Below are 13,615 nucleotides of genomic sequence, written 5' to 3'. Positions count from 1 at the left end.
CCCTACAAGCACTTGTATACCATCTGTGTATTTCAGTTTTTATGTGCATTACCGAAAGAACTTATAGTACCAATTTGCTTCCTTCCTTACAAAAGTTCTTCTTGAAGATGCTTTCATTTTAAGTTACCAAAGAAAGGCTAGACTTTAGTCAATCCTCTCACTTAGACTTCTCCAAGACCAATCAGCAGTAAGAGAAAAAAATACAATCCTTTTCTAGACTGTACTACACCAACAAAATTGGTGTCACTGAGTAAGTTCACCCATAAGCCCCTGTCCATTACCCTATACTGTCAGGAAGCCGTCGGAGTCACCTGCGTCTACCTGGGCTATAGTATTTGGTTTGGCTTGATGAGCCCCACCATCTGAACACTGTGGGTTTTCATCTTCTTTTTTATCTTTCATATTATATAGTGAGTCTTTGAGAGTAATAGACACTAATAGAATGAAAGACACAACTGCATTTTGTGCTAGCAGAGCTCAGGCTTCACGAACAGCAAATAGCTGGAAAGACCTTAAAGGTCAAGATGTCATAGTCTGTGGATTCGAGCCCCACGTCAGGCTCTGTCCTGATGGTGCAGAGTCTGCTTGGGATTCTCTCTCTCTCCCCCCTAGACCCTCCCCTGTCTTTGTAACTTGTGAGAATTCACAGGTACCTAAGGTCGTCACCTAAGGTCATTCAAAGTACTTATCTCCAGACTTCAGACCAGTACTGTTTCACCTCATCAAAGTTACAGTTGCTGCTTAGGAAAGAACACTCAAATTGGAACCCTCTCTCCTATGGGCATGTTGTCATTCCTCCGTATCATCAATGAAACTCTCCATGTCAACTGAGATATCAAAAAACATCTCAAACATATCTGAACAATGTCAAAATGAATTTGTGCTAATGTGCAAAACCTACCAGTGTATTAAACTTAACCTTAAACATTAGAGTATAAAATTCCAAGGAAGGAAGGAGCTCTGGGTTAATTAATAGTATTCCAGCGGCAATCAAAGACGTTTAGGATGGTTAGATAAAAGAAATAACATCCTGAGGTTGTTCTAAAACTTTGGAAATAAAATGGTGGAATAGTTAGAATACAGAGCAAGTATAGGATGCCTGGGTGGCTCAGTTGGTTGAGCGTCTGACTTCTGATTTCAGCTCAGGTCATGATGTCATGGTCTGTGGGTTCAAGCCCCATGTGAGGCCCTGTGCTGATGGGGCGGAGTCTGCTTGGAATCCTCTCTCCCCCGCTGCCCCTTTCCTGTGCTTGCTCGCTCTCCCTCTCTCTGCCAACCCCCAAATAAATAAATAAAATTAAAAAATACAGAGCAAGTACTTAATTCGCTATAAAGGAACTGTGTGGCTTGGTCTAAAACATTCAAATGCTCTTGGGACCCTCTTTTAAAAATATTCAAAGGAGGTTTCTCCTTGTCATACAGTTTTTGCAGCGCACATACCCCATATTTAATTCACTCTCTGCCTATAACCTAGTATTTAACCATTGTTCACATTCTCATCTGGCACATACCCAACCTCTCCCTCCATGAAACACTGGAATAATCTGTAACATATTAGGAAATTAGAAAAATCAAATAAATAGGAGAGAAAGCAAATGCATTTTCACACAAAGTACAGGATACAGCCGTGATCTGTCAAGCTTACAGGACTATCTCCTTAACTAAGAGCAAAGTTACAGGATTCTGCTTAGCTGAACAGGAAGTAGCAATCTAAAAACATATAAATGTTCCCAAGCGCCAATTCTATTCCCTTCACTTCTCATTTCCAGCATGTACTCACCCTTCGACCAGACCTGTGCAGTACACCCATCCAAACAGCCTTGATGACGTGTCAGTGAATCAATGGATGACAAGTATTCTGAGAATCCACAGAATAACCTTTAATCATGATGTCCCCAAATAAAAAACCTTGTGAAGAAACAGATTGTAACAAAAATGACAATACCTGCCTTGGCTCTTAAGTTCATACTTCTATGTATGATCCTTAGTTTCCCATTCCTGAAAGTGGTTTCCATGGTACCAAAATAGAACTAGAAAAACCCAGAATTTCCTTTTATATCCTTTGCAGGATACACTGTAAACTCCCAAACATCGGGCACCTAACCCAGGCCCAAGACGACAGAGGTGGAAAGGGAGAATTTCATAATGGAGCTAACTTGTTATTTATAAATTATATACATGTGATTTGTAAATTATAACTTAAAAAGATAAAAGCCAAAGAAGCAGCAAGAGAATGTTCTAGACACTAGGAGCAGCATGAGCAAAAACAACAGTATATTTGGGCCTGATGATCATTTAATCATATGGCAAATCCTTCCCACAGCTCCACTTTAGAATGAGTTTGTGACCTTGAAGAGTCAGTTAGCTGGACACTTAGAGGTTTATTAGAGGCCCCCTGGTGAATCAACAGGAGATCATATTCCAAATGGTACTTCTACATACATATATGAGAGGCTCAAAACACAGGAAATTTGATATGCTCAAATGGGTATATTTACAGAAGAGAGGAAGTGGTGAGCATTTTAACCAAGAAAACACTAGAAAATCTCTTTCAAAATAATACCCTTTCAACCTTTCAATTTTCCCATCTTACCTTTTCAATCGGAGGAGAGCAAAGCAGTGTCGCCAAGTTCTCACAAAGTACCAGCACCACGTGTGACACACAAAAACAGGGCTAACTCTCAAAGCACCTTGGGAAGTTACCAGAAAGTCACCATCTTGTCAAGTAGATGGTACATATTAGAAATGAAAAGAGAAGCTGGATGGAAAAAGCAGTAAGAGAACACATGGACAGAGAGAAGGAACTCTTTCTGAGATCTTGCCTTCTCTCACAGCAGGCTCCACAATTTATGAGCAGCTGGGAAATTTCCTTTGCACAGGAAAAGGAGGACTTCTTAGTTCACATTAAAGTGGAAATGACAAAAACTGTGTATTGCACAGAGAAAAAAAGGTGTTTCCTGAAGGAAGGAGACAGAGTATTGCCTTTATTTCTCTCTTTCTCTCTCTCTCTCTCTCTCTCTCTCTCTCTCTCTCTCTCTCTCACACACACACACACACACACACACACACACACACACACACACGAAAACAAAACACATGCATACAGCAAGTAGAAAAAATCTTTTTCAAGAGATAAAGGATAAAAACATCAAGGAAATGTTCATGGTAGGAGTTAGCCTCGGTGGGATATAATCACTTTGTCCCAGTGGGTTATCTCAAGTGCAAATACACTTAAGGGGAATGATAAAAACGTATTTGCACTTATTCATGCAGGGATTCTTATCTCTATTTTAAAAATAAATACCTAGTTTCAGCTTTTCTTCCACATACACACAAAAAGAATAGGTTTCATCACTAACTTATCTCTAGTTCATATAATTCATAGTTTCAAAGAATTAATGTTTGAATGGTTTATTCTTTAAATAAAATATATTGATTTTTAAAATGTTTACTTTTGAGAAAGAGCATGCAAGAGTGGGGGGTGGGGCAAGGGCGCCTGGATGGCTCAGTTGGTTGGGCGAACGACTTTGGCTCCGGTCATGATCTCACGGTTTGTGAGTTTGAGCCCCGCATCGGGCTCTGTGCCGATGGCTCATAGCCGGGAGCCTGCTTCGGATTCGGGGTCTCATTCTCTCTCTGCCCCTGCCCCACTTGTGCTTTGTCTCTCTCTAAGATAAATAAATAAATGCTAAAAAAAAAAATAAATAAAAATAAAAATAAAAAAAGTGGGGGTGGGGGGACAGAGGACCTGAAGCAGGCTCTGCACGGACAGCAGGGAGCCCAATGCAGAGCTCAAACTCACGAACAGTGAGATGACCTGAGCCGAAGTCAGACACTTAACCGACTAAGCCACCCAGGCGCCCTTAAAATATATTGATTCTTAACAACCGTATTCCTTCCTTCCACAAAAAGTGTTCTTGGAGTGCCCACTAAGTGCTAGACACCAGTTTACACGATAGAGACACAGTGAAGAATATGTTTCCTGTCCTCAAGGGAGCTTATGTTATTCACAATTGTGAAGGATAGATTTTAAAAGTCCCTTTGCCTACTTTTGCTTTACTGACTACAGCAGTGGATTTTGAACTTTATACAGCATTTATAGCAAATCAAAATCACATGAGGAGCTTAAAAAAAAAATCCCAATACCCAGGCTGCATTCTAGATTCTTAGGGTGACATTCAGATAGCAGTATTTTTTTTAAAGCTTCCTAGATGACTCCAAAAAATGGTTTACTGGAGTACTAACGAACTAGAGCATTGGTTCTCAACTTTTGGGTCTTTAAAGGAATGGAGAATAAAAATAAAGAATCCCTAGAAATGCATTCCTCTATCTTCTCCCAATCATACCAACCAAAAGTCAGTAGGTTCACTGGGGATACAGGAAATTTACTCAGTGGGAGGGGTGTACTTGCTATCTACACTAGCACCTCCCCCATCCCTTGCCCTAGTCAAAACATAATCCTGCAGAGGGCAAAATATAGTCCTTTTAAATTCCATATTGCTACATAAGTTTATTTAAAAAGCAACTTAAATCAACTAGCAAAAAGCAAATGGAATTAAATTTTTCCCCACAAAAGGTCATTCCCTGCACTTAAATATATCATTAAAGATTAAAAGTTAATGTTCAAAACTCTACAGAGTTCCCATTCTGGACCAGCACAGGTATGTCACTGATCCCTCCCTTCCCGGTTGTTTTCATCTCACAGATGAATCACAGCATTTCTCAATATTTACAGTATGTATTGTATTATCCACTATACTCAGTTTTTAGCATACCTCTTTTCTATGTGAATATTCTAAAGGCTTTAAGCATGGCCCATCAGTACGTCCCAAGAATATGTATGGTAAAAGTATGTTAGAAAAGAGCATAATGTAAAAGCTAACAATATACACAAACAGAAAACACAAAATACCCATTTCTAAGAAGGTAGAACCATTCATTATAGTGTGCTGCTTGTTAGCAAACAATATATTTAATGTCTTTTAACATGTAATGTTGACATATACAGTTCAACACGTTACAAAGAATACCTTCCAAGTTTAAGACATGTCTCTGATCTACGAATACCATGATAAAAGATTTAGTGGTGAAAAACAAAAATACCTCTTGGTTAAGTAAAAATGCTTTCCTGCATCTTTTCAAAGGAAGGGGAATTTTCCAGAACAATTATCAGGGAAAATTACTGGCAATTATTTTTGATACACAGCAACAGTATAATATATTCAACATGGAGAAAAGTCAGTTGTCACATAATATCCAATTTAAGAAGGGTGAGGTGGAATGGGGTCGGGAAGGGGAGAATTGGGGGTGTGAGGGAAGAAAAGTATCACAAATTGCTTAAGAATCTGTGTTACTGTCACTAACCGCACCCACCTCTTATCAACAAAAGGCATCAAAAGACTTTACAACCAAAGGAACTCTTGAGGAAATCATTGGAAACTGTTAATAACCTAGTGTTTCCTTGTAACACTGACTACAGGAATCCAAACAACTTTCTAATAAAGACATGGGTCTGGAAAGAACCAAAAATAATCTGATTATATTCCATCTTCCCACTAGGTTAGTCACTGTCCAAATAGTCCCTTTGGAGGCTGAAGACCACCAATCAAAAGAAAGGTGCTCCATTTGCTCTAGATGCATGGTGAGGGCATTTCTGAGGAAGGCCCTCACATTATAAAAAGTAACTTCATCCAGTTTCACTTGGTAGAGGTGGGGGATAAAGACCTCGGATTACATTTATGGCAGTGGTTTCACATTTGGTATTTCTGTGAGTCTATTCAGTGTTGACGAGACAAAAAAATCTGATTCAAACATTTCCATTTCCCTTTGTTAACTCTTGATCAAAGCAAATTAAACACTCTACAAAGTTAATCTCACTTTGTATTCCAAATTCGAGAATTACTTTGCAAAAAAAATTCATTTCTTCCCAAAACATAAGGAAAAGGATTCTACTTCTAAAAATTATGTCTACTGTTGCTTATGATGGAGGGAAAAACCCTCAAGCTAGGCTGTCATCTTCAAAATAATTTTAATTCTCAATGTAAATGGAGATAAAAGACTATTTTTTAAATTCTTACTAGTTCTCTCTCACACTTTCCTGCTTTTTATAAATAATGCTGTTCAGGCCTGAAACTGATCATTAAAGAACCAACTGTTTAGAAAAAATACAATTCAAGGGCACCTTGGGTGGCTCAATCGGTTAAGCATCCAACTTTGGCTCAGGTCATGATCTCACAGCTAGTGAGTTTAGGCTCAATGCTGACAGCTCAGAGCCTGGAGCCTGCTTCGGATTCTGTCTCCATCTCTCTCTCTGCCCCTCCCCTTGCTTGCACGCACATGTTCGCTCTCTCTCAAAATAAACATTTAAAAAATTTTTGAAAAAGAAAGCATGCCATTCAATCAAGAAACAGAAAACTTACAAATGCAAAATGACAGTAACTCTGATGTACAATTTATTAATGGAACTAAATATTATATACATTTGAGGTTCATCAGAACTCTTTTTGAGGGCAAGTACTTGTTAGAATGAGCATTGGGTGCTGTATGTAAGCGATGAACCAGGAGAAGCTACCCCAAAAACCAAGAGGGCACTTTACACACTGTATGTTAGCCAATTTGACAACAAATTAAAAAAAAAAACAAAACTCTTTGAATTATGTTGGCTCAAGGATCAAGGCTTCCCTTCCAACCCTAAACCTTGGAACTGAGGGATGGTGACATTTATTTTTTTAATATAATTTATTGTCAAATTGGTTTCCATACAACACCCAGTGCTCATCCCAACAGGTGCCCTCCTCAATGCCCATCACCCATCTTCCCCTGTCCCCCACCCCCCATCAACCCTCAGTTTGTTCTCAGTATTTAAGAGTTTCTTATGGTTTGCCTCCTTACCTCTTTTTTTCCCCTCCCCCTCCCCCATGGTCTTCTGTTCGGTTTCTCAAGATCCACATATGAGTGCAAACATATGGTATCTGTCTTTCTCTGCCTTATTTCACTTAGCATAATACCCTCCAGTTCCATCCACGTTGCTACCAATGGCCAGATTTCATTCTTTCTCATTGCCAAGTAGTATTCCATTGTATATATAAACCACATCTTCTTTATCCATTCGTCATTTGATGGACATTTAGGTTCTTTCCATAATTTGGCTATTGTTGAAAGTGCTGCTATAAACACTGGGGTACAAGTGCCCCTATGCATCAGCACTCCTGTATCCCTTGGGTAAATTCCTAGCAATTTTTAGGTCATAGATCTATTTTTAATTTTTTTAAGGAACCTCCACACTGTTTTCCAGAGTGGCTGCACCAGTTTGTAGTCCCAACAGTATAAGAGAGTTCCCATTTCTCCACATCCTCTCCAGCATCTATAGTCTCCTGAATTGTTCATTTTAGTCACTCTGACTGGTGTGAGGTGGTATCTCAGTGTGGTCTTGATTTGTATTTCCCTGATGAGGAGTGACGCTGAGCATCTTTTCATGTGCCTCTTGGCCATCTGGATGTCTTCTTTAGAGAAGTGTCTATTCATGTCCTCTGCCCATTTCTTCACCAGATTGTTTCTCGGGTGTGGAGTTTGGTGAGTTCTTTATAGATTTTGGATACTAGCCCTTTGTCCGATATGTCATTTGCAAATATCTTTTCCCATTCTGTTGGTTGCCTTTTAGTTTTGTTGACTGTTTCCTTTGCTGTGCAAAAGCTTTTTACCTTGATGAGGTCCCAATAGTTCATTTTTGCTTTTAATTCCCTTGCCTTTGGGGATGTGTTGAGTAAGACATCTTTGGAGTAAGAAATTGCTGCAGCTGAGGTCAGAGAGGTTTTTTCCTGCTTTCTCCTCTAGGGTTTTGATGGTTTCCTCTCTCTCATTCAGGTCCTTCATCCATTTTGAGTTTATTTTTGTGAATGGGGTGAGAAAGTGGTCCAGTTTCATTCTTCCACATGTTGCTGCGATGACAGTTATGCAGCTAGTCATCTCATTAAGGACACCTGGAACTGTGATGCGATTTTTTTTTTTTTTTTTTTTTTTTTTTTTTTTTTTGGGTTACTGTCTTTACAGACTTTTAAGAATCTGTTTGCAATTTGACAGTCTTCAGGTCATAAAGTCATACGCTACCACAAGCATTATATTAGTTTGCATGTTCAGTCAGGCCTCAAGCTTTCATAGTGGTTAGTATGGATTTACAGTAAGTGTCCATTTTACCATTATAGCCTCGTTCCATTAAGAAAATTGGCACGATGGGTTTTTATGTCATCTAATAAAACATACTATGCAGAGACAGTCTAGATTACAAAACGATTACATAGCTCCTTCTGTGTGCAGAATGCCTTCTAGGCTACAATACATTCTTAAATCTATTGTTTCATTTTATGCTCAAAACAACTCTGTAAAATTATACCTCCATCACACAGACTAAAATCCATCAAGAACACAGAGTTAGTAAGTAAATGGGAGAATTAGGCCTGGAATCCAAGTCTTCTGACATCTGCCTCTTTATTCTTAGGCAGGTGAGTTGCCATACTTAAACTTTTAGCTTCTTGGTTTTTCTTTTCTTTTTAAAGTTTATTTTGAGAGAGCGAGCACAAGTGAGGGAGGGGCAAAGAGAAGGAGAGACAGAATCCCAAGCAGGCTCTGTGCCATCAGTGCAGAGCCTGATGTGGGGCTCGAACTCACTAACAGCAAGATCACGACCTGAGCTGGGACTGAAGTCAGACACTTAACCAGCTGAACCACCCAGGCACCCCAAGCTTCTTGGTTTTCTTAATTGTGGCTTTCCTTAGGCTTACAATTGAAAAGTCATGGAAAAAACAGTAAATTCTTAATATTGTAAATATTTATAAAGACTTGGGACCTTAGATAATACTATCTGTCCAGTAACTTATATTGTGAAATTTGGCAACCCCTTTTTTCAGTTTTTATTGTAAGTGCGTGTAACATAAAATTTACCGTCTTAACCAATTTTACATGTACAGTTCACTGCTATTAAACACATCCATAATGCTGTGCAGCCATCACCACCACCCATCTCCACAGCTCTTTTCATCTTGTAAAACTGAAACTCGACACCTGTTAAACAGTCAACTTCTCATTTTCCCTGCCCCAGCCTCTGGCAACCACCATTCTACTTTCTGTCTCTACAATTCTGACTACTTGGAGTAGATCGTATTATGTGAAATCATACAGTATTTGTCTTTTTGTGACTGGTTTCTTTCACCAAGCATGTTCCCAAGTTTCATTTTTGTTGTGGTAGATGTCAGAATTTCCTTCCTGTTTAAGGCTGATGAATATTCCATTCTATGTATACACCACAGTTTGCCTCTCCATTCATCTGTCAATGGACTCTTAGTGGCAACCCAGGTTTCTGATGTCTCTGCCAAATACAGAACACTGTACTCAGCACTTAGCCCCAAATATGCATCTTTTAAATTAATGTTCAAGAAGTAACACGTGTAGTATTTCTACAATTAAGGACAATAGTGATAAGCAGTGGAGTGGTCTATGAAAAGAATGGATTTACCACTCTTTTCTATATCCACGTCATGCCAAAACAATTCTGAACACATGGGCAAGAAGTTCAGCAGTTTAGTCAAATATTGTGAATACATCTCCTTGGCTGTTTTATCACCATAACTTATTCCTGGTTTTTGTCCTTGCAGAATTTTTTTTTTCCAGTTTATGTCAGTCAAGGAAGATTTCAGCAGCACTGTAACAACAGTTAATATTACTGGGTACTCACTAGATGCTAAATACTTTATGTGGATTTAAGAACAAGGAAACTGGGCCCTCAAAGATTACCTTTCTTCCAAGGTCTTGAGTTAGTTGGGTGGTAGTTCTGGAATATGAATCTATTACTTCTAACTCTAAACCCAGTGCTCCTTCCACTACACACAAATATTAGCATTATCTGACAATACAGTACTAAAATATTTTGTGGCTAAGAGTTATAGCTTTTAATCTTTATGCTACATTCTTAATTTCTGAAAATTATAGAGGTAATAAACATTCATATTTACACATCACTCTCTAGAAGTAAATATTAAATCAGCTTATCGGGCATTCTTTCATACATTTTCTTGGCATCTATAAACAAACATTCTTGTTCACAGTTAAAAATAACTCCTTGTATTACATTCTCTGTCCTACACCTTAGTTTTTAAACTAATTATATAGTGGACATTTTATTCTAAGTCTATAATACACAGAATGAGGTCATTCTTCAATGGTTGCAGTGTATGATTATGCCACAGTCATCCCCCATTTTCAGTTTTTAAAATCATAACCCATTCTTCAATAATGGATATCCTTATTCATATGAGTTATCCATATACATATGCACATACATATGCACATTACTCTTTGGAAGTAAAATGTAAGGTAAATTCCTAGAAATGTAATTGATGGGTCAGGAGTAAGCACATTTAGTCTCTTATATTGACAAATTGCCTTCAATTAAAATTTAAACTTAACAGTCTCCTTACCAGTGTATAAATTAGAATTAATGTTTCGTTTACAATTTCTATTCCAGGGGAATCGCATCCACTCTTATTTCTATACTCAGTGAAAACATTAAAGCTCAAGGAAAAGGAATCAGGGGTTCTATTAACTTCACAGCAAGATTAGACTAATTTAATTACTGAGTGGTTTTTTTGTTTGTTTGTTTTTGTTTTTTAGGTTCCAATTACCAAGTGGGTTTGTTTTGTTTTAGGTTAAAAAAAAAACAAAAAGAAATCAAGCTATAAAAACAGTGAGTAATTGAAGTACATTCTGTGATGTAAAAACTATACTACTTTAAGTGGATATACATAAAAAGAACAGTCTGGGATATTAGAATATACATACTATATTCTAATAGAGTATTACTCGAAAAAGATATAAAATATATCTAAGCACCCAACAGTGACCTTAAAGAATCCACAAGGAATAGGCATCAGGGTGGCTTGGTTAGACGTCCAACTCTTGATTTCAGCTCAGGTCATGATATCATGGTTCATGAGTTCAAGTCCTGTGTTGGGCTCTGTGCTGACAGCATAAAGCCTGCTTGGGATATTTTCTCTCTCTCTCTCTCTCTCTCCCCCTCTCCCCCTCTCCCCCGCCCCCTGCTCTCTCAAAATAAGTAAATTTAAAAAAAGAAGAATCCACATGGACAACTGATGATATATTAGGAAATACTTACTAAAAAGTGAAAAGCTATATCATACCCCATTATCATTTTCCACTAAAAAGAAGTTGTATTAAACTCAAGCAGGAAATGGCATTATTTAAATTCACCTACTTAAAAGTAAATCTAAGAGCATCCTTTTTATTATCACTGAACTAAACGTGTAAATGTACAACGATCACCATGGTATGGTAAATTGTTGAGCTGATTCTTCCCCTTTCTGTTATCATCTTATTCTCTCAGCCATATGGGTTGTATTTACTGTACTGCTGGGACGTTATAGCTGCTCACCAGCAAAAGTCAAAAGCTCTATCTTTCCTATTATGCTTGCAGTTATTCCCTATGTGCTTTTTTCATTTTCTAAAACAAGTATTTTGCCCACCTCAGAAAATTGCTCTACTATTTGTTAACTGAAAAGAATATGCTATACTTTCTTACAATATGGTTGTCGCTGTGTTGTATTTGAACAATGATTTCTTGAAGCTCTGAAGAAATTCCTCTTTCCTACTCCCACTTCTCCAGCAACCGTAGCTCTTTAAAGGGCCCTATAGGGCCTCTATTAATTTTATGTATCAACTTGACGGCCACAGAATACCCAGATTAAACGTTACTTCTGGGTGTGTCTGTGAAGATGTCTCCGAAGGAGATCAGCACTTGAGCTGGTGGATTTAGTAGACTGCCCTCTCCAGTGTGGATGAGCATCATCCAATCTTCTGAAGGCCTGCGCACAACAAAAGGTAGAGGAAGAAGGAATTCATTTTTTTCTGCCTCTTTGAGCTGGAACATTTCATCATCACCTGCCCTTGGTCTGGGTTTTACATCATTGGCTCCCCTGGTTCTCAGTGACTTCAGACTTGGACTGAGTTATACCACCAGCTTTCCTGGGTCTCTGGCTTGCTGACGAAAGATCCTGGGACTTCCCAGCCTTCATAATCACACATGAGCCAAAGTCTCTTTTGGTAGATAACTAATCCTATTGGTTCTTTCTCTGGAGGACCCTAATATGGTTCCTTTCATATTTGAATCACTGTCACGTTCTTTATTATCAAATACACATATAACCTCTGAAATGTTTTTTAAGCTAAAAAAGAAAACTATTCATTGATTTTTAATATAAGCTATTGTCAAAATAGCTGTGGTATACTTATGTAGAGAAGGAGCCTGCACTTTAACCTGCGCAAGGGAACTAATGTTTTACTCCACACATTTGGTACCACAGACGATTCGAACGAAGCAGATATTCTATGCGCAGCGATTCTTTCATGTTTTTCTGAAGAGGGAGATGGCCTTAGCTCTTACTCCTTCTCCAGGCTGATAAAGAGGTCATGTAATAGATCTCTATAAAAACTGTTAGTCTATTTCAAACTTTTTTTTCAATTTACTCATAAGTAATACCTGCATGTGGAGAAATATTTTAAGGTACCAAAAAAGTCAAATTGTATAATGGAGTCTACACACTGCAGTTAGTTATCCTTCCAACCTTGAGCCCCTTTCTAGAAGAAACTACTTTTGTCACTTTGTGATTCTTTCCATTGATGTCCTCTTACCCGTTTTTATAACAATTATAGAACGCATGCTCTCTACATCTTGCTTTGTTCCACTTTATGGCATATCGTAGAGTCCATTCTGTTTCAGAATGTAGAGATCTACCTATTTTTAAATGGTTGCACAGTACTCCATTTTATGGATATCATTTTAAAATTCCACCATAATAGGTTTTCCTATTTTACCTACTTTTTTCTTTCCTAATGCTGCATTGATTATCTTTATTTTTTTATTTATTTTTTTTAACACTTTATTTTTGAGACAGGGAGAGACAGAGCATGAACAGGGGAGGGTCAGAGAGAGGGAGACACAGAATCTGAAACAGGCTCCAGGCTCTGAGCTGGCAGCACAGAGCCCGACGTGGGGCTCGAACTCACGGACCGTGAGATCATGACCTGAGCCGAAGTCGGCCGCTTAACCGACTGAGCCACCCAGGAGCCCCTGCATTGATTATCTTTAAATATACTTCTTTGTACATATTTGTTACTCTGGCTCTAAGATAAATCTCCAGAAGTGGGATTGCTAGGTGAAAGATTACACAAAATAGTTTTTAGTGTGATAAAATATGCATAAAATTTATCCTTTTAACCATTTCACTGTTTAATTCAGTGGCATTACATATATTCACAATGCTGAATGCACAACCACGTGCAACCATTACTACCCATTTCCAGAACCTTTTCATCATCCTAAACAGAAACTATGCCCATTAATGACTCCCTTCCCTGCTTCCCCCAGACCGTGGAAACTTCTATTATACTCTGCCACTATGAACTTGCCTATTCTAGATACTTTATATAGTAGAATCACATGATATTTGCCCTTTTGTATCTGGCTTCTCTAAGCATTATTGTTTTCAAGGTTTATCCGTGTTGTAGTATGTATTAAAATTCCATTCCTTTTAAGCATTTTAAGAGAGAG

At 38.2% G+C, this 13,615-nt stretch overlaps 1 protein-coding gene across 7 annotated transcripts in view; it reads right to left on the bottom strand.

The window, feature by feature from the left end:
* Positions 1 to 13,615, bottom strand: part of ADD3 (adducin 3) — a 123,285-nt gene that overhangs the window by 65,636 nt on the left and 44,034 nt on the right. The window contains exon 1 of one of the 7 annotated variants that reach the window (XM_042959750.1): positions 1,781 to 1,875. The gene's annotated coding sequence lies outside the window, so the exon portion shown is untranslated. 7 annotated transcript variants of the gene reach the window in all.

This window comes from Panthera tigris, chromosome D2 (assembly GCF_018350195.1).
Source record: "Panthera tigris isolate Pti1 chromosome D2, P.tigris_Pti1_mat1.1, whole genome shotgun sequence".
Taxonomy (NCBI): domain Eukaryota; kingdom Metazoa; phylum Chordata; class Mammalia; order Carnivora; family Felidae; genus Panthera; species Panthera tigris.
The sequence above is the reverse complement of the archived record's forward strand: the minus strand, read 5'-3'. Positions and strand labels throughout refer to the sequence as shown.